This window comes from Macrobrachium rosenbergii, chromosome 9 (assembly GCF_040412425.1).
Source record: "Macrobrachium rosenbergii isolate ZJJX-2024 chromosome 9, ASM4041242v1, whole genome shotgun sequence".
Classification (NCBI taxonomy): Eukaryota; Metazoa; Arthropoda; class Malacostraca; order Decapoda; family Palaemonidae; genus Macrobrachium; species Macrobrachium rosenbergii.
This window is the reverse complement of record NC_089749.1, coordinates 33,067,348-33,087,794: the sequence shown is the minus strand read 5'-3', so window position 1 is coordinate 33,087,794 and position 20,447 is coordinate 33,067,348. Positions and strand designations below refer to the sequence as shown.

At 35.9% G+C, this 20,447-nt stretch overlaps 1 protein-coding gene across 2 annotated transcripts in view; it reads right to left on the bottom strand.

The window, feature by feature from the left end:
• Window positions 1–20,447, bottom strand: part of LOC136841683 (visual pigment-like receptor peropsin) — a 754,051-nt gene that overhangs the window by 30,471 nt on the left and 703,133 nt on the right. The window lies entirely within an intron of this gene.

Sequence of the window (20,447 nt, the reverse complement as noted above, 5' to 3'; positions counted from 1 at the left end):
ACACACATATATATATTTTTATATATATATATATATATATATATATATATATATATATATATATATATATATATATATATATATATATATATATATATATATATATATATATATACTTTTTTGGGCACAGTTTTTCTTTGAGACAATTTTCGTTAAAAGTAATTGCTTCAGTGGTACCATTAAGTTTTTTTGCGGGAATCTTCATATCGTCGGGTTTTTTTCCCCCCGATTCTCTTCCGTAAATCTTCTGTGGAAAATGTACAAACTATATTCTTCCATCTATTGTTTTCTGTTACGACAGCTGTTTCATCACTCTATGGCATTTTCAAGTGACTACTGGCTCACAATCTGGATTTACAATCAATTTGAGTTGTCTTTGAGAGCTGTAAAGAGAGAGTCAGACCTTGGGTTTACACCCTCCATAAAACTGTCTTTTTTATACTGTGGTTTTCCTTACTTTGAACGGAAAACCAAAAGTATAAAAAGAAAGTCTTATGGAGGGTGTAAATCCAAGGTTTGACTTTCTCCTTACAGCTCTTCTTAGGTTCCTGGAAATATAGCTATATTCTGGAGTTACAATCATAGCGTCATGAGGATTTAAAGCGAAGTACTGATTCTATTTTCAAGCTTAATTTAGGACACACTGCCAACATCTGGCGTTGTCTTTTCGGTTCTGTCAAGGAAATAAGCCAGAGTCTTGTATTAACATGTTAGCTTTGTAATGGGTAATAAACCAGAGTCCGAATGTACCTGCCAAGCCTTTTCTAGCCAATGTCTGTCTTTATCTTTTTCGCTTTGTTTAGAACATAAGGTCAAAGTCTGGTTCTACCTTCCAGGCTTTCTCTCAGAAATAAAACAAAGATCAGGCTTTAACTTTCCAGATATGTCTACAATATAAAACCGAAGTCCATGATTTAAAGGCAAAGTCTGGCTATACCTGTCCTACATCGTAATGATAAAAAGCTAAATTAGTCAAACGTTACGTTTGGGATGTTGCCTGCTCCTTTTTCAATTAACGAAAAAACACGGAACAAGGAAATAAAATACGGTATAACAAGAATTCCAACATAAAGTAAAACAAAAATCTGATACTGTCAAATTACTTTGTACGGGTTTGTAAAAAATGAATAACAGTTTTGATGAGCGAACCCACGAGGAGAGAGGAAGAGACAGAAAGAACGCCCCTTAACTCTGAGTAAAGTTATACACAAAACTGAGTAGAAAATTAGTTGTTCATTTTTCCAGTCATGCTGGATAGCTTGCGTATAAAGTGCCGTATACAGGAAGGTAACACAACATTCAGCATCAACGGTGACTTTATTACTTCAAATTGTAAAGCGAGAATCACTCAATAGTAAAAAAAGTTGACTTTCAACGCAATCATAAAAAAAAACATATAAACAAGGAAACCAACCATTAAGCTGTGAAAAATATCAACCTATAAACAGGGAAACCAACCATTACGTTGTGCAAAATATCAACTAAAAAACAGGGAAATCATCCACTGAGCTGTGAAAAATACCATCTTATAAACAGGGAAACCAACCATTAAACTGTGTTCAAGTTATGAGGTCGATGGTACTGGTTCAGGGGAAACATGAAGGCGTCAGAGAGAAAAGAAGTGGGTTTTAAACAGAGAGAACTAAATTATGAGGTTAAATGTGGAAGTGGGTGCCTGACATGCGTTACGCGTTACGATGCCCGAAAGGAAGAGGGACAGTTCAACTGAAGAGTAATGAAGCAAGTAGCCGAAACAGTATTGACAGAAAAGAAGCAGAGTTGCAAACTGCCTTTCATTCGGCTTCATCCGGGAGGGACACCCAAACGCGACAGGAAACTTGCAAACAGTAAGTAGGGGTAAATTAGAAAAATTAAAGTCATTATTTAAACAGATTAACTTCAGTTTCCTTCCAAGATCTATCATCTGAAGTCTCAGTAATGTTGGACAAATATTTTTCAAGGTTCATGAAGGTTTTACGATGTTGTTTGCCGCAGTCACAAAAGTAAAACCAGTTGGGAACCATTACGGATACAGATCTTTACCTAATAGACACTCGACAAAGAACTTATTTGTAAATATCTGCCAATGAATTCACGACAATTGCCGACTGATCTTTACGCACCGAACTGCAAAATAATGGAAAATTTCTGAGCGTGGTAATATAGGTATGTACGTACCTTTGATAATTACAATAACTGAATAAAGGTAATAAATAAAAAAGAATATGGCATCTGCGTGATATTTCGCGTTATAGAAAAATATTGATTATTTGTTAGCTGGATCAATAAAGAAAAAGCCATTTCCCCTCCAAGGTAGAATTGCACAGAGTATCTGGAATACTGCTGCAGAAAATCATTGCACAGAATTCCAGTCCTCGTATCATTATTTTATTTCCTTTTACTAATCTTCCGTTGGGTAAGCTTTTATTGCCTTTTTGTAATTGCCGTCTGGGTTCATCCCTTTGAAAGTGTATAAATATTACATCATCATCATAATAATAATATGTTATTATAATAACAATAGTGGATTTTATGATCATTATTATTATTACTATTGTGGTCGTTCGCTTATACGTTTAATCTCCCATAACGGTGAGAAGTTCTTGTAAACCCCCAAAAAACCCAGCCCCCTTGATTGTCCGTTAGCGAAAGTATCCCAAAACGAAATAAATATAAAGTTCAACATCACTGACATTATGCACTGTTATAAAAAATACACCTGATGCGGGGTAGTTGTCTTTGTAGAGCTATACACAAACGTACACGGAATTCGAACTATCAGAAAGAAACGCAAAGGTAAAGGCTAACTATTATCACGCCGTGTTATACCTGCGAGTACAAAATTACAACTGAACCAATATGGGAAAAGATTTATCGGATTATGATTCTTTTACCTGATAAAATTATCTTGATGACTGGAAATTCTATCTTAAGAAGACTTTTTCATAGAATTAAAATTACGAAGACTGCTGGAAAGGATGTAGAGCAGGAGGGAGGACACACACACATATATGTTAAATGGCCCTATCCCCAGGTCAAATAGGGTCATCTTTTATTGCTGTATCTATTTTAAGAATAGAATCAATCATCTTACTTCCCTAAGATGTCTCTGGTAGCCGTGGCTCCTTGGGTCAGCAAATTCCTTCTCCTTTGTCGACTCCTCTCACTGAACCTATTCTTAAAACAAAGGCCTATTGGAATTAAACACCGATATACAAAACTAGACTTTATTTTCAAATTTAACGAAGGTGATTCAGCACAAAGTTACGATCATGAAATGGAGAGAATTCCACCCCCTATAAAAGGAAATCATTACTAGAGGAAATTCTGATTCACAAATATTCAGATTATCAATTCTGAACCAGCTAATACTAGGATTAACACCCTGGTCATCAAACAAAGTAATAAGGTCATAATTATTCTAGACCACAATAAAGAATAAACACCACTTCCCAAAATATTCGTCCTCACAGGACGAAACCAGAATTCCTGTTGAAAGAAACATATCAATATATTAAAACCTGAAATGGTGTTAATGAACATTCATGTTCAAAACAGAAAAATGTACGATGGGGAACAAAACAGGAAAATGCACACGAATTTTACTGCAGCACAACCGGGTCTTTCCAAAAAAAGAGTCTGAAAAAGATATAAGTGTTCATGAGTTATTGTACTCACTTTTCTATAGCCCATATAAAGTATCGTCAGGGTGGTGGTCTTTAAACACTCACAAGGCAACACACGCACCAGCCACCAAAACCAAAGTCCTGCTGTGAGTCACTGTTCCTCTGATATTATACCATTCAGGAGTGCAACACACATACGCACTCACCATCATTTCTTCCGGAAATGTGATGACCCCGGGTCAATGTTCGATCATGCTGTCTCCATGGACTTAAATCGTGATCAAATAGATCTCTGTATCCAACTGCGCAAACTCCCCACCTCGACACAATTGCATCTGCAGCGGAAGTACACTGACAGGCCAGCACAGAGTTCTCCACTGCTGTCCAAAGTCAACCAAGACTTAATATATACATACATAAATACATACATATTTACATGCTTACCCACATACACACACAACCATATATATATATATATATATATATATATATATATATATATATATATATATATATATATATATATATATATATATATATATATATATCACATATGATTCATATACAATAGCTACAAACATCTTTAATATCGTGCTCTACCTCGGAAATAATACATTTTTCATATATGTTACCAAAGGGAATTTTTAGTTGATAATAAGTCAATGGGGTCTACCAGCGACGGAAGGACTAATATATTTTCATATATGTTACAATGGGGGCGTTTTTAGTTGATAATAAGTAGAAATTCCTTCGGTAACATATATGAAAATATATTATTTCGAGTAAGAGCGAATTGATATTAAATACTGTTTTCTTGATGATATATATATATATATATATATATATATATATATATATATATATATATATATATATATATATATATATATACTAACTTTATCCCCTCTATAATGCATCGTATATAAAATTAATCTAACAAAATAAGGATATAATGAGGACAGTGTATGCACACAGGGATGAAAAAACAACTGGATGGAAAAAGGATTAATACGGTTGAATCTCTCAAATATTTAGAAAAATAATCCAATCCAATAATGTTCGTCTTGAGCTGGAATTTAGTGAAAGACTGAAAGCGGCAAACCAGACAATGGGCAGGATGAATAAGATTTGGTCATCAAATAGATTGAAACTGCTTACGAAACTAAGATTACACAAACGCCTAGTACGGTCTGTATTGCTATAAGGACATAAATGGTTGTATGGCACTGAAACTACATAAAAAAATGTTTGTTGATTTGAGAATAAGCCTTCATATAACTGTTAGGAATTAGATGACAGATAGAATTAGAAATAATACCATAAGGAAAATGATGGGAATTCTATATGTAGATGAGATAATGAAGAAAGGGAGATGGAGATGGCTTTGACAGGTCCTTCGACAACCCCTGGGAGATTAATGCATAATGGTGTCAGCTTGGCACCTGTGGGCACCAGAAGAGTTTGTACACCGAGACCTACTTGGATAAGGGCTATGAGAAGGGACGCTGCAGATAAGCGGAGATTTGTGGAAGGTAAAGCACAAGAAAGACATGATAGGCGGACTTCAATGGAGGCATTTTGCGTCATGTGGCGCTGGAGGCAATGACGACGTTGGTGATAAGAAGAGGTGGCGCTGGAAGGAAAGAAGAGCCTTCCGCTTCTCAGTTTCTACGATGGGGAATGCAAACTCACGCACTCTTCTTCACGTTCTCTGACGCTGCTACCCATTCACAGCTGGGTCGATTGGTAAGCGACTGGCCACACACCGTCATGTATCTACATATACATATATCTTTAATAATGAGAGAGAGAGAGAGAGAGAGAGAGAGAGAGAGAGAGAGAGAGAGAGAGAACAATAACTGATAATTCAAATATATAATTAAACTTGAAAAAAAATCGTTTCCAAACCTTCCCAAAACAATCCTTATTCCATATCAATAATGACTTGCCACTTCACTCAAAGCATTCTGAACGTTGAGGATAACATGTTACGTAAAACAATAGGAGAAAACCACTTTTGCTTCAGCCTAAATAAAGATTCCAATTGCGTCACCCGTCATAGAAGTTTACGGGCCCTAGTTACTTTAGGGAACCCTCCTTTGTGGCACAGGTACCGTACACGAGTAGTACAATACCGAATAGAGAGTTACAATGGTCTGACGTCAAGACCTTGTATAAAAGATTCAAAACATTTAAAGGGAATGAATAACTTCTACTAAAAAAAATAGTCTGTTCTTTGTTCAGAATCAAGAGAAATTATGGTTTAAATGGACAGTATAAGGGTCTGCTGTTAACACAATTATACTTTATAAACTGTCTTTACAATATGCTATATTTGACAAAGTAAATAGTACATTTGTTTTGTACTGTACGGATCAATTGGATTTTCCTGTTTTGGAAGTTAGCGAGCAGAGATGCATCATTCCATTTAGTAGTTAGATTCTTTCTGCACCAGAGCAACTTTCATAAGAACTTTCACTTAATAGTGATACTCAGTTGAAACTACCTGAATCAATAAATTTCTTTTTACCCTCCTAATGTCATCCCCAATATTTAGAGCCTTGCTATGGTACTGTACGTGGGTCGTAACTGGCCAAGCACCACCAATCAGCCTGCCTTTGAACGGCTTCCAGTGGCAGATGATCAGGGAGTCAAGGATTAGCGCAACCGCCCATTTAATAAGAGCTTTGTAAGGATTGCAAGGCTCTGACCTTCTTTCGCACCCCTTCCACAGGTGACAACGAGTATGGCGAAAAAACTGACATTTATATTATCCGATTAAAGATCAGGCAAACCTATAAAGAATAACAAAGCCTCAGAGTAATAATCTTCACCAAATTACTGGTTGGAATTTCGCTGAACTTTGCCTGCGAGGTAATGACGTGAAAAGATAAATAAAAAAAAAATTCTTCTAATACAAGCTATTGCTCCTCTGGTGAATGATACAGTCGACTATAACTTTCTGTTACAACCTCGAACCTTGAAAATGAGATATTATATAAATCATAAAAATGGATAATATACAGCAAAAAATGAAAAACACTAAGAGCAATCCATTTGCTTAACAACTGGCCTAAAGTTAAAGGATCTTGTACTTTCGATGTAAGCGAAACCTTTTAACAGGAGTATCTTATATAATATTTTAGTGATTTCATTCGCTGTCCATTTCCACGAATCTCTGGCAGTGATGAACGCACCACGACCACCTTCAAATTGCCTCACACAGCGTTGCCGCCTTCAATGTTAATGGGTTGTTCCATATTCATTAATGCAACCTGAAAGGAGGTTTAAGGTGGTTTGCGTGTAAAGAAATTTTAACAGTGGTCGTTTCCCGCTTACAATACATAAAAATAACATCTGTACAGACAGTGCTTTTAATGAATACAAATCTTGTAATTTCAGATACACATGATGTCCCAAAGAAAGCCAAGAGAGAAAAAACAGAGTGCCTTTTGTGCGATGAAAAAAATGACTTTGAAAACCGGTGACAACATTGAGTGTGTCAGTGTCTTTCCTTCAAGCGAAAGGAACATTAACTTCCACCTGACAACCCAAAGTGGTTCCGCGGGGAAAAATTTATATTAATCGACCGGCCCCATCCAGTAAAGACAGATTCTCTTCAAGTACGTCGGTCCAAGGACTGTCGAGAAGAGCATGAGTTACGGAGCTATACTGTAGATGGGGATGGCGAATTTTTGGAGAAATAATATTCATATTTTCTAGTTAAGAAGTTAGAAAAATATGAAGTTGAGTTACTGGTCCTGTAGTTCTTGATGGCAATGTCTCTTAGCACCTTTACAATTGGGCAGCAGGATACTGATTATTAATGGACAAACTGTAGTTAGGACATCATCAATTAAGAGCAGTGCCACCATGGATGTTGCGACAACGCACTGTAAGTCGGAACACTTCGGGAGAGAACATGTCACCAGCCTAACTACATGTTTTCTAATCTACTATATCTTTGGGAAGCCTTATCCGTAACCAACACTTAAGGGTGTGCCGCTAACCTTTATCCATACCTTGTATCCACATCTGGTGACCGAGGGATAAAATCCCCAATGTACGGTGTATGAAAACATTGTGTTCCTAACGCATATTAGAGGCAATGAATCCTATACCCGTAAAGATATAAAATAAATAGCATTTTTCAAATCAGCTATGATTACAATAACATTCGAGGAAATTATTTCTTGAACAAGAATATAACAGTCCAAGATCAAATTTTTGCTTGGCAGTTTCAATTACATTAATTTTATCGGCGACTGACAGAGGATATTAATTAACGTCCATACCGTACCATCTAAAATGTTGACTGCAAACACGAATTGGCTAATGGACTCCACGATATACACAGAAAGGATACTGACAAAGCTATGATTTAATAATTACCAAAACTGTGGTCTGTCCTAATGTTAAATTCGTTTTGTTTTCTTTCATACCCACGAAAAATGTTAAACGGTCGCCTTTTCTTAAGCTTTATCTCTCTACCTATAAAAATAGACTGATGTGCATAACCTACGGGCGAAAGACAAATATACATCCAAAGCCTTCACCTTTTCTTCCAAAAAAATACACTACCTCAAATGTTACTCCAATGAATCCTTTTAGAGAAGAAAAAATATTCCAGTCAGCAAATGGTAAAGGAATAATCGAATCATAATTATCATTAAACTGAATAAATCTCCAAAAGCTGGTCTCATCAAGATAAAAAAAAACTTTTCTCTCTTTTCCATAAGGACAAAAAAAGACGAGAAGATTACACCTAAAGGGTTTATAAGATATGACAACGGAACCACCTGAATGACAATAAATTCTTTTCTCCACTCTTATTCCTCCTCCTCCTCTTTACGAAGACAAGGAAAAAATAAACTTTTCAAACTTATTTCATTCCGTTTTACTGTAGCTTGCCTTTATATCCTTGATGGCACAACTGCCACGTAAAATGAGATACTTTATCCAAATGCGAACATGATTGGAAAGAAAAAATAACTGAAGTTATAGAAGCTAGTTCTTACCCATTTGAACACGTACATACACATACACACACACACACACACACACACACACACACACACACACACATATATATATATATATATATATATATATATATATATATATATATATATAATCAGTAAGCTGCAAAGTTAGCTGCAAACGTCCTTTAATATCAGTTCGCTCTACCTCGGAAATAATATATTTTCGTATATGTTACCTGAAGGTAACATATATGAAAATATATTATTTCGAGGTAGAGCGAATTGATACTAAAAGACGTTTATGCTACTGACTGTATATGAATCACGGTGATGTGAAAAAAAGTATATATATATATATATATATATATATATATATATATATATATATATATATATATATGAACTAATCAACACATGAGCAAGTGTTTCACAGAAATAAATTTCTGATTCACATCGGGATCCAACCCCGGTCTCTCAAATGAACTGCCAGGGCGCTACCAACTGACCTACACATCCCATGTTATAAAAGAAGTTGGAACCAAAGTACGGCTGTACCTGAGGTTTTTTCCTGGGCAGGCTGCCCCCTAACACCCAATTAACATTCATTCATATATATATATATATATATATATATATATATATATATATATATATATATATATATATTTATGACTATTTATCACATCAACCGTGATTCATATACAATGGCTACAAATTTAATTCAATTCACTCTATAGTAATATATATGGTTATCACTGTAGTCCTATTATATATATATATATATATATATATCATAAATATTCCTTATAACATGAAAATATATATATATATGGATATTAAAGGATTTATATATATATATATATATATATATATATATATATATATATATATATATATACACATATATATGTGTGTGCGTGTGTGTGTGTATTTAAATATATTTATGTATATACACTTCAGACTTGATTGCACAAGTAGGAACATTGTCATTACTGAAGCTGTTCAAAATACTGTAGTTGCACTGTACAGTACTATTAGAGTGACGAAAACTTGCTCCATTATAATAACAATACAAGTGAATCTTATCATGTACGTATCGTAACGTGTAAATACCACATACAATGCAGAAGTAAAAAAAGAAATTCTTATTCATTATGTCCTAATGACCTTTGATCCCTTCAAAGACCCTTCCAATCTCTAGATGAACCTCCAAAGCAGATAGATTTGACGTTTGTTCTTATGGGAGTTTGGATGTTTAACCATTTCATTTTCTAACATCATCTTTTGTTAACTCATGATAATTAGAAGAAGCTGACTACCTTACAAATTAGATTAAACAAGAATTGAAGAGCAAAGGCGTAATTTGCCACAACTGGAAAAATGAAGATACTGTAGTCATTCCAATTTAAGCGGAACTACTTGAAGAGACAGCGTTAAAGGATCTTTATCCGCTGAGTAAAGCCACTAAAGGAGACGTACTTGACCCATAAGCTGACTTCAAGATACCATTCCCTTAACCTTTCTTCAAAGCAACATATCTACAACTTCTCCTAAAGATGCTGGCTTACTAACTTATCACAAGAGATACACCATTTTGAAAAGTTTTAAAGCAAGCTAACCTTTAACGCAATGTTCTGGAGACATCTCTAACCTGTTATAAAGATTCCGTATAACTTGAAGCAATATAAGGTAATCTTTAACAGAGATATACTATTAACCATATCTTAGAGGCGCTGAATCATCAACCTATAGTGTTCCCCTAAAATCATTTTTGAGTATAAGAAATTTCCAGAATACTTTACTTTGTTAACTAACTTGGACTTTTTTGTCCATAGGAGCCACTGCTACAAAAGGTTTGCTTTGCTAAGTCAACGTACTGAGAGAGAGAGAGAGAGAGAGAGAGAGAGAGAGAGATCTAAGACCAAAAGGAAAACTCGAATGTCTTAGTACCGCATTAAATTCCCCAGGCGTAAAATCACATTCCGCGTGATCACATCTCACAATCTGCAATCACTGTGAAATTACAGGGACCAAAAAGTTCCCTGTGATGAGACAAAAATCCTATAAAAGATGAATTATGTAAAAGATGACTTCTTCATTAAATTGCAGATAAGATGCGGAACAAAAGGCTACAAAAATACTGAGCTAATTTATCAACGGAAAAAACACTAGGGGTTGTCTGAGATGCCAAGATGCTTCAACTCCTCCAAATTTCACCAAAACTTCCCCACAAGGGACGCTTCCCAACTAATTCAGTTATTTTAATCGCCTATAGCTTTCGTTTATTTCTACAACCGTGACATCACCAAGTCGAGTTCCACTTACAGTAGTATGTTTTGTTGCCACTAAGGGAATTCCGTATTATCTGTACTGATAATGATGATGATGATGAGGTCTCTTGAAATATATATATACCATATATATATATATATATATATATATATATATATATATATATATATATATATATATATATATATATATATATATATATATATATATATATATATTCTGTGGTTTTCATAATACAGTAATCTCCCCGTGTGTATGTGTGTATTGTCGTATACTGTGTGATCTTATGTTCAGATGCGCGTATGCTGTAAAAGGGCTAGCGTAAAGTTACGGTGATTAAACGCTGTATGGTTTGAGAGAACGACGTATGCGTCGGGCTGAGAGAGACTGAGGTCGTTGTTCATTGTATAGAGACGCGTTTGTTAGTCCAGTTTTCAAAACTGCTTAAGTAATGCATTCCTATCACCTTCTCAGATGACTCCATTAGCGTTCAAAGGCGTTATGGGCCGCGGTCAAAAAAACATTGTGGGGTGGAAGATTCCATTACAAAAGTTGCCTAATGTCGTTCAGGAGTGTTATTAGAAGCGATGTTTTCCATTCTTATTATAATAACTAGAGATTCTCTTGTTCTGAAACTTTAATGATAAATATTAGTGTTAACTGTAATTCCACTTTGTCTCTAATTATCATTTTAAAGAGTTTTAAAATAAAAACATCGTCTGGGACCTGTTCTTTCCACCCATAGACTGTGCCCTCTGCATCTAAAAGGGGCCCACACTGAGAGACCAAAAAGCGTTGTGGAAAGGAGCTGCGTTTTCCGCTCCGCGTCTCTCTCTCTCTCTCTCTCGCTCGCTCGCTCGCTCTCGGGATTACGAATGTCCCGTTTTAATGTAATTGATATTTTGGTAGACGATGGTCACATATTCTTTAACTGTTTAATTCCTTAGTAAATTCAGTTTTTTGATATTTAATGTTTTGCAGAGTATATTTCAAGGTATTGTAATATAGTTTTGTTTCAGTTTTATCTGCAGTGGTTATATGTAAAGATACCCACTTTTTTATATTTTTGATGTTTGATTTATCTTTTGAATTTTCTTTTATGCATATATTGATGTTTGCTATTGCCTTAACTTTTGCTTTACATTTTTTGATATTTAATCTTTTGCAGAGTATATTTCTGTGGTATCCACATTTTTATATGATTGATTTATTTGCCTTACAGTGGGAATTAATATTTCTTTTCAATCAAGTTTTGTTATTTAACCATTTAAATCTTTCTTGAATAATTTTTGATGAATTAATAAATTAATTTCTGATTTAATTTTGACTGATGATTAATTCAGATTTAATCCAATTTTTCAAGTAATAATAAATTTCCCTGAGACTGTTAATGTCATGTATAATCTTTGAATTTAGAAATAAATTTTTGTATTTAAAATATTATATCAGAGTTTCATTCATTGACCCACCAGTAATTTTGATTTGAATTAGAGATAGAGTGGTAAGTGAGATGTTTTCCTTCAAGTAATTGAAGTGAGCTCGAACCAGGGAAATGAAATAAATAGAAATACTTGAACTTTATAATGTTAATGGAGTGATGCCCTTAGATTTTACCTCACACCTGTTTAACGAACTTAATCCGCTTTCTTTCATGATTGATAAGTTTATAAGGGATCACTGTTGCCTTTAGAGAAATCAGTCGTCTTTTATGTGTGATGAGGGTTCAGGTGTCTGGCTTTTGTGAGGTAACTATAATTGTTGAATAAATGGAAAGTTTGGTAATCAAATATCAAGCACTTAGATACCAGGTTTGATTTAAAGAACAGACACTGGACACTCCGGGGTCACCATATATAAATGGTGCACTAGACTCCAGGACAAGCACTTAGATATCAGGTTTGATTTGAAGAACAGACACTGGACACTTCGTCACATATATAAGTGGTGCCCAAGACCCTGGGAAAACAGATCACAAATATCACTCTGGTGTATACTGGTGGTGTTAGGGACATATTTTATGAGGAGAGTGACCATATAGTTCTTTTATTTTGTGAGGAGAGTGACCATATAATTGTTCTTTGCATTTTGGGAGAGTGACCATATAATTGTTTTTGCATTTTATTGTGTTGAATTGTTGTCATATTGAATTGTTAGTTGATTAACTGAGAGAGATGGCTCCCTTCGATGTTCAAGAGTTTTTAGCAAATCCCTCCATCCAAGAGTTATCTGAAATCACTCTGACTAAAGCACAGTGGAGTGAGATAGCAGTCGCATGTGGTGGTCAGGTGTCTGCCAACATGGTAAAGGCACAAATAAAATTCATTGCAATCCAAGCATTGATGGACTCTGGTAAAATAGATGAAGAGCTCGGAGAAGCTCAAGAATTGTTGAACGCAGCTGAGGCAGAACTTATAGATAAACAGGGGCAAAAGAAAGAGAAAAGTGATACAGAAGCAGAGCTTAGACGTCTAGAAGCAGAAACAAATTTGATTAAGCTGAAGATGCAGGCTGAAAGAGAGAGATAATGCAGGCTGAAAGAGAAAAAATGCAGGCAGAAAGAGAAAGAGAAGACAGAGAAAAACGAGAAAGAAAAGAAAGAGAAAGCTGCTGAAGAATTAAGAAAAATAGCAGAAGAAGAAAGAGAAATAGCTAGACACAAGAGAGAGATGGAAAGGTTGAAAGCTACAGCTGAATTGCCCGTAACACCTTCTAATCCTACTCAAGGTGATTCAGACCCTGTATTTGATATAGTAAGAGTGCAGAAGTTAATTCCAAAGTTTACAGAAGAAGCTCCAGATGAGTTTTTTGATCACTTTGAGAAAGTGGCTGCAGGAATGGGATGGCCAGAGGATAAATGGTCAGTCTTGTTGCAGAGTGTTCTCATTGGAAAAGGAAGAAGTGCCTATTTAGCCTTATCAGCTGATCAGTGTAAAGAGTACAAGGTACTTAAACACAATGTGCTACAAGTTTACCAAATGACCACTGAATATTATAATGAAAGATTCAGATCTTTGAGAAAGGATGACCAGATAACTTTCTTGGATTATGCCTACAAAGTGAGAAGATGTTTTAAACGATGGTTGGAGGCTGCTAAAGTTAAAACATTTGAAGATCTTGAAGAATTATTTGTTCTTGAACAATATCTTAGGGGAATTCCTGAACACATAAGAGCCTATCTGAGAGAGAGAGAGGTGAATAAACTTGACAAAGCTGCTACACTTAGCGAGGACTTTAACATCATAAGCAGCAGAAGGAACTATAATGTCAAGTACCAGAATCAACGCACAGGTTTTAGGTCTCACCCAAGTTTCAGGAGCAGATTTAATGGGAATCCTACAAGTGGTAATACCAAGTCATTTCAGGGTAATATCCCTCAGCAAGCTAATGTAAAATCCTCATATAATAATGTTGCAAGGCAATCACAGAAGCCTAATGTTGTCTGCTACAAGTGTGGAAGAGCGGGACACTTCAGTCGGGAGTGTCATCAGACACATTGGCAGTCCAAACCAGTTGGTCAAGTAATAAGAAATGACCAGGTGAAACAGACTACAAAGAACAATGTGGGGAGGAGTCAAGCTCCAGTGAAGACTGAGACTAAACAAGCTGAATGTTTAGCAACCAGTGGAAATGTAACTTCAAGCAGTGAGTGGCTGAGCAGTGTGGAGGCTTTTAAGCCATATATCTATGAGGGTACGCTGACAACTCCAGGAGGAAGTGTGCAGGTACCAGTCAAGGTGTTACGTGATACAGGAGCAACCATAGTGTGGTAGTCCATGGTGCTCACCCCAGTTGGAGGATATCTTACAGGAGATTCTGTTATTTTGAAGGGTATAGGAGGAGAAGAGGTAACTCCTATATGCCGCTTACACCTGTCATGTGAATTAGTGACAGATGTTGATTTTGCTGTAAAGGACTCACTGGCTGTTGAAGGTGTACATGTTCTGTTAGGGAATGAAGTTGGTAGTGTGCCATTTGTTCCTTGTCCTATAGTGACAGATAAACCATTGAGGATTAGTCCTACAGTAGATTTGGAGAAGAATAACCCCCACCTATTTCCTAGCTGTGTGACTACTAGGAGTATGAAGAGGACTATGCCTGCAAGTGAAGAGACTGAGGATTTACCCACTCAAGAAGGATCATTGAGCTTAGAAGAGTTGTTCCAGAGAAATGATGTTTCCCCTAATGTTGACCAAGAAGAGGTTTCCCAAGAAGAAGCTGTCGTCCCTGAAGAGACTCTGAGTAGTCAAGATGTTCCTGAGGATAACAGTGAAACTACAACAGCTGAGTTAGCAGATACTGAGAGCTCAACCCTTGAAGTTGGTCAGGTGACAAGGGAGAAGCTAATGGACCTACAGAAGAAGGATGTATCCTTAGCTGAGCTGTTTTTCAGAGTTGTTGATCAAGAAGAGATGCAACAAACTCCTACCTGTTATTATCTGAAGGAAGGTATGCTGATGAGAAAGCATAGACCTGTAGATATACCAGGAGATGCTGAATGGGGTGAATATCATCAAATTTTGATCCCACGTCCATTGAGGAAGCAAGTAGTAGCAGTAGCTCATGAGTCTGGACATATGGGAATTAGGAAGACTGTGGAGAAGACTATGAAATATTTTTTCTGGCCTGGACTTCACAAAGATGTTAGCAAGTTCTGTCGGGAGTGTCATACCTGCCAGATAGCTGGAAAGCCAAATGAAACCATTCAGAAAGCCCCCCTACAACCTATAGAAGTTAGAGGAGAACCCTTTAGCAAGGTGATTATAGATATGGTTGGACCACTGCCGAAGACGAAGAAGGGTCATGAGTATCTGTTAACATTGATGTGTCCTGTGACAAGATATCCTGAGGCAATCCCTGTTAGAAACATATCTGCCAAGATAGTTGCTGAGAAACTAGTGGAGTTTTTCTCAAAGTTTGGGATACCTGAAATTGTACAAAGTGATAGAGGAACCAATTTTACTTCCAAACTATTTCAGGATGTGATGAACTTGTTAGGAGTGAAACAACAGTTGTCCACTGCATATCACCCAGAGACTCAAGGAGCCTTGGAAAGGTTTCACCAGACATTGAAAAGTATGCTGACTAAGTATTGTTCTGAGTCAGAAAGAGACTGGGATGTTGGTGTACAATTGATGTTATTTGAAATTAGGAATGCTTATCAAGAAAGCATGGGTTGTTCACCTAACGAGATGATTTTTGGTAGAGAAGTGAGAGGACCGTTGAAAATTCTTGCAGAAAATTGGGAAGAAAATCAAGTGGAAATCCAAGGAGAGTATGTAAAGAACTTGAGGAAAAGATTGGAAGGGATTAGAAAATTCTCTTTAGAAAATCTGAAACTGAGTCAAGAGAAAATGAAAAGGAGATATGATAAGAAGACTAAGCTAAGAAGTTTTAGTGTTGGTCAACAAGTGTTAGTGTTTTTACCTGTCAAGAGATTTCCCCTTTCCAACAAGTTTCAAGGTCCTTACAAGATAATTGAGAGGTTAAGTGACAGAACTTATGTAATTGAAACACCAGAAAGACGAAGACGAAAAAGGAAGGTACATGTAAACCTCTTAAAACCTTACTTCTCAGAAACCAAAATGGAAACTGTGTCAATAACCCAGATAACTTCAACTACAGAAGACGACGATGGATATGAATTGGGAGCTGAAAGCAAGATGAATAATTCTTCAATTTTGGAAAATTTGGAGGATAAACTGAAACATTTGAGTGTTGAGCAAGGTGGTGAGTTGTGCGAAGTGATTAGAAGCTTCACAGAACTATTTGCAGATGTACCTCGGTGTACTGATCTGATCAAGCATGAGATCAAGATCCAAGAAGATGGCAGACCATTCAAACAGAGAGCTTATCGCCTGTCACCTTACCATCGAGATGTTTTGAAGAAAGAAGTTGAATATTTGTTACAGCATGGATTAGCAGAACCCAGTTCAAGTCACTACAGTTCTCCATGTGTGTTAATGAAGAAACCTGATGGCTCATTTAGGATGTGTACTGATTATAGGAAACTGAATTCCATCAGTGTGGCTGACAATTATCCCTTGCCTCTTATAGATCAGTTACTTGATAATGTTGGACAAGCCAAGTTTGTCTCCAAGATAGACTTGTTGAAGGGATACTATCAAATTCCCTTAGATGAGAATGCTAAGTTGCTGTCAGCTTTTATTACTCCTTTTGGACTTTATCAGTATACTGTTCTGCCATTTGGTCTGATGAATGTACCTGCAACGTTTCAACAAGTGATGGATCAACTGCTAGGGTCCATAGAAGGAGTAGGTGTATATCTGGATGACATAGTCATTTACTCTACAACATGGGAAGAACATCTGAAGATCCTGAGGAAAGTTTTCAAGAAACTAAGGGAAGCAGGACTAACAGTCAACCTAGAGAAGAGTGAGTTCGGGAAGGCAACTGTGCAGTATCTTGGGTTTGAAGTTGGGAAAGGCCTTCTCGCTCCAGTAAACACTAATGTAGAGGGTATCCATAAGGCTACCCCACCTACTACTAGAAAACAACTACAGAGATTTTTGGGCATGGCAGGATTCTATCGACGTTTCTGCCCGAATTTCTCAGCTGTAGTAGCCCCCTTAACAGACTTAACTAGTCCCAAAGCTAAGTTTGTTTGGACTACAGAATGTCAAGAATCCTTTGAGAAGGTAAAAGCCATTTTAACTTCAAGACCAGTTCTTCGGGCTCCAGACTTCAATAAGAAATTTGTGATACAAGTTGATGCCTCTGACTGTGGAATTGAGCTGTACTGCTTCAAGAAGATGAAAGTGAACTTTTGCATCCCGTATGTTTCATGTCTTTGAAACTGAAAAAACATCAGAAAGTGTATTCCACGATAGAAAAAAGAAACTCTAGCCTTAATCACAGCATTGAAAAAGTTTGAAGTGTATGTGAACAGACCTAGGAATGAAGAGATTTTAGTGCTGTCTGATCACAATCCGCTCACGTTTTTACAGCGGATCAAGAATCACAACCAGAGACTCACTCGGTGGTCTCTGTGCTTGCAACCCTATAATATTAAGGTACAGCATATCTCGGGTAAGAACAATGTGGTTGCTGATTACTTATCCTGTTGTGAATCGTTGGGTTCAACCCTGGGATAACCAATCTTCTTGGGGGAGGAGTCTTATGCTGTGGTTTTCATAATACAGTAATCTCCCTGTGTGTATGTGTGTATTGTCGTATACTGTGTGATCTTCTGTTCAGATGCGCGTATGCTGTAAAAGGGCTAGCGTAAAGTTACGGTGATTGAACGCTGTATGGTTTGAGAGGACGACGTATGCGTCGGGCTGAGAGAGACTGAGGTCGTTGTTCATTGTATAGAGACGTGTTTGTTAGTCCAGTTTTCAAAACTGCTTAAGTAATGCATTCCTATCACCTTCTCAGATGACTCCATTAGCGTTCAAAGGCGTTATGGGCCGCGATCAAAAAAACATTGTGGGGTGGAAGATTCCATTACAAAAGTTGCCTAATGTCGTTCAGGAGTGTTATTAGAAGCGATGTTTTCCATTCTTATTATAATAACTAGAGATTCTCTTGTTCTGAAACTTTAATGATAAATATTAGTGTTAACTGTAATTCCACTTTGTCTCTAATTATCATTTTAAAGAGTTTTAAAATAAAAACATCGTCTGGGACCTGTTCTTTCCACCCATAGACTGTGCCCTCTGCATCTAAAAGGGGCCCACACTGAGAGACCAAAAAGCGTTGTGGTTAGGAGCTGCGTTTTCCGCTCCGCGTCTCTCTCTCTCTCTCTCTCTCTCGCTCGCTCGCTCTCGGGATTACGGATGTCCCGTTTTAATGTAATTGATATTTTGGTAGACGATGGTCACTCATATTCTTTAACTGTTTAATTCCTTAGTAAATGTGTCTGAGTTATCTGAACAGTGTATTTTATTAAGTGTGTGTGTAACGGCGCCTGGTTAAAGACACGAAGCATTTGTTACCAAGGTATTGTAATATAGTTTTTGGGTTTCAGTGCACTGAAAATAATATCTGCAGTGGTTATATGTAAAGATACCTTTTCACTTTTTTAATATTTTTTCGTGTTATATGTTTTATGCTTTATCTTTTGAAGAATTTTTCTTTTATGCATATATGTGATGTATTTGCTATTGCCTTAACTTTTGCTTTACATTTTTTTGATATTTAATCTTTTGCAGAGTATATTTCTGTGTCTTTTGTATCCACATTTTTATATGATTGATTTATTTGCCTTATTTTGTTTAACACGTGGGAATTAATTTACTTACAGTATATTTCCTTTCAATCAAGTTTTGTTATTTAACCATTTAAATCTTTCTTGAATAATTTTTGATGAATTAATAAATTAATTTCTGATTTAATTTTGACTGATGATTAATTCAGATTTAATCCAATTTTTCAAGTAATAATAAATTTCCCTGAGACTGTTAATGTCATGTATAATCTTTGAATTTAGAAATAAATTTTTGTATTTAAAATATTATATCAGAGTTTCATTCATTGACCCACCAGTAATTTTGATTTGAATTAGAGATAGAGTGGTAAGTGAGATGTTTTCCTTCAAGTAATTGAAGTGAGCTCGAACCAGGAAATGAAATAAATAGAAATACTTGAACTTTATAATGTTAATGGAGTGATGCCCTTAGATTTTACCTCACACCTGTTTAACGAACTTAATCCGCTTTCTTTCATGATTGATAAGTTTATAAGGGATCACTGTTGCCTTTAGAGAAATCAGTCGTCTTTTATGTGTGATGAGGGTTCAGGTGTCTGGCTTTTGTGAGGTAACTATAATTGTTGAATAAATGGAAAGTTTGGTAATCAAATATCAAGCACTTAGATACCAGGTTTGATTTAAAGAACAGACACTGGACACTCCAGGGTCACCATATATAAATGGTGCACTAGACTCCGGGACAAGCACTTAGATATCAGGTTTGATTTGAAGAACAGACACTGGACACTTCGTCACAATCACAATATATATATATATATATATATATATATATACACAGTATATATATATATATATATATATATATATATATATATATATATATATATATATATATATATACACAGTATATATATATATATATATATATATATATATATAGTATATATATATATATATATATATATATATATATATATATATATATATATATATATATATATATACATATATATATATTACATTTGTGAATGGATCAAGAACATTGAAATCCTATGGCTCGGTCTTTTACTGAGAATAATTGCAGCTTGAATAAATTCTTTGTAATTGGTAATTTAAATCCCTAGTCATTAATATGGAGAATTTTGATGGGACTGTATCAGTTACACAAAGACACCTCCGTTAAGAATTCAACTCCTGTAAAATTTCAAGAGTTAAAATGATAAAGTTACCATTTGCAGTGCATGAAAGCAGCCACGTAAGCAATGACAGCCGTGGACAATATTATCGTTCCTTCACCCTCTGACTCTTAGCGGCGTTTTAGCAAGAATGGACTTTATTCATGCCGCAGAAGGACTTTGTCCAAAGTCCATTTCTATG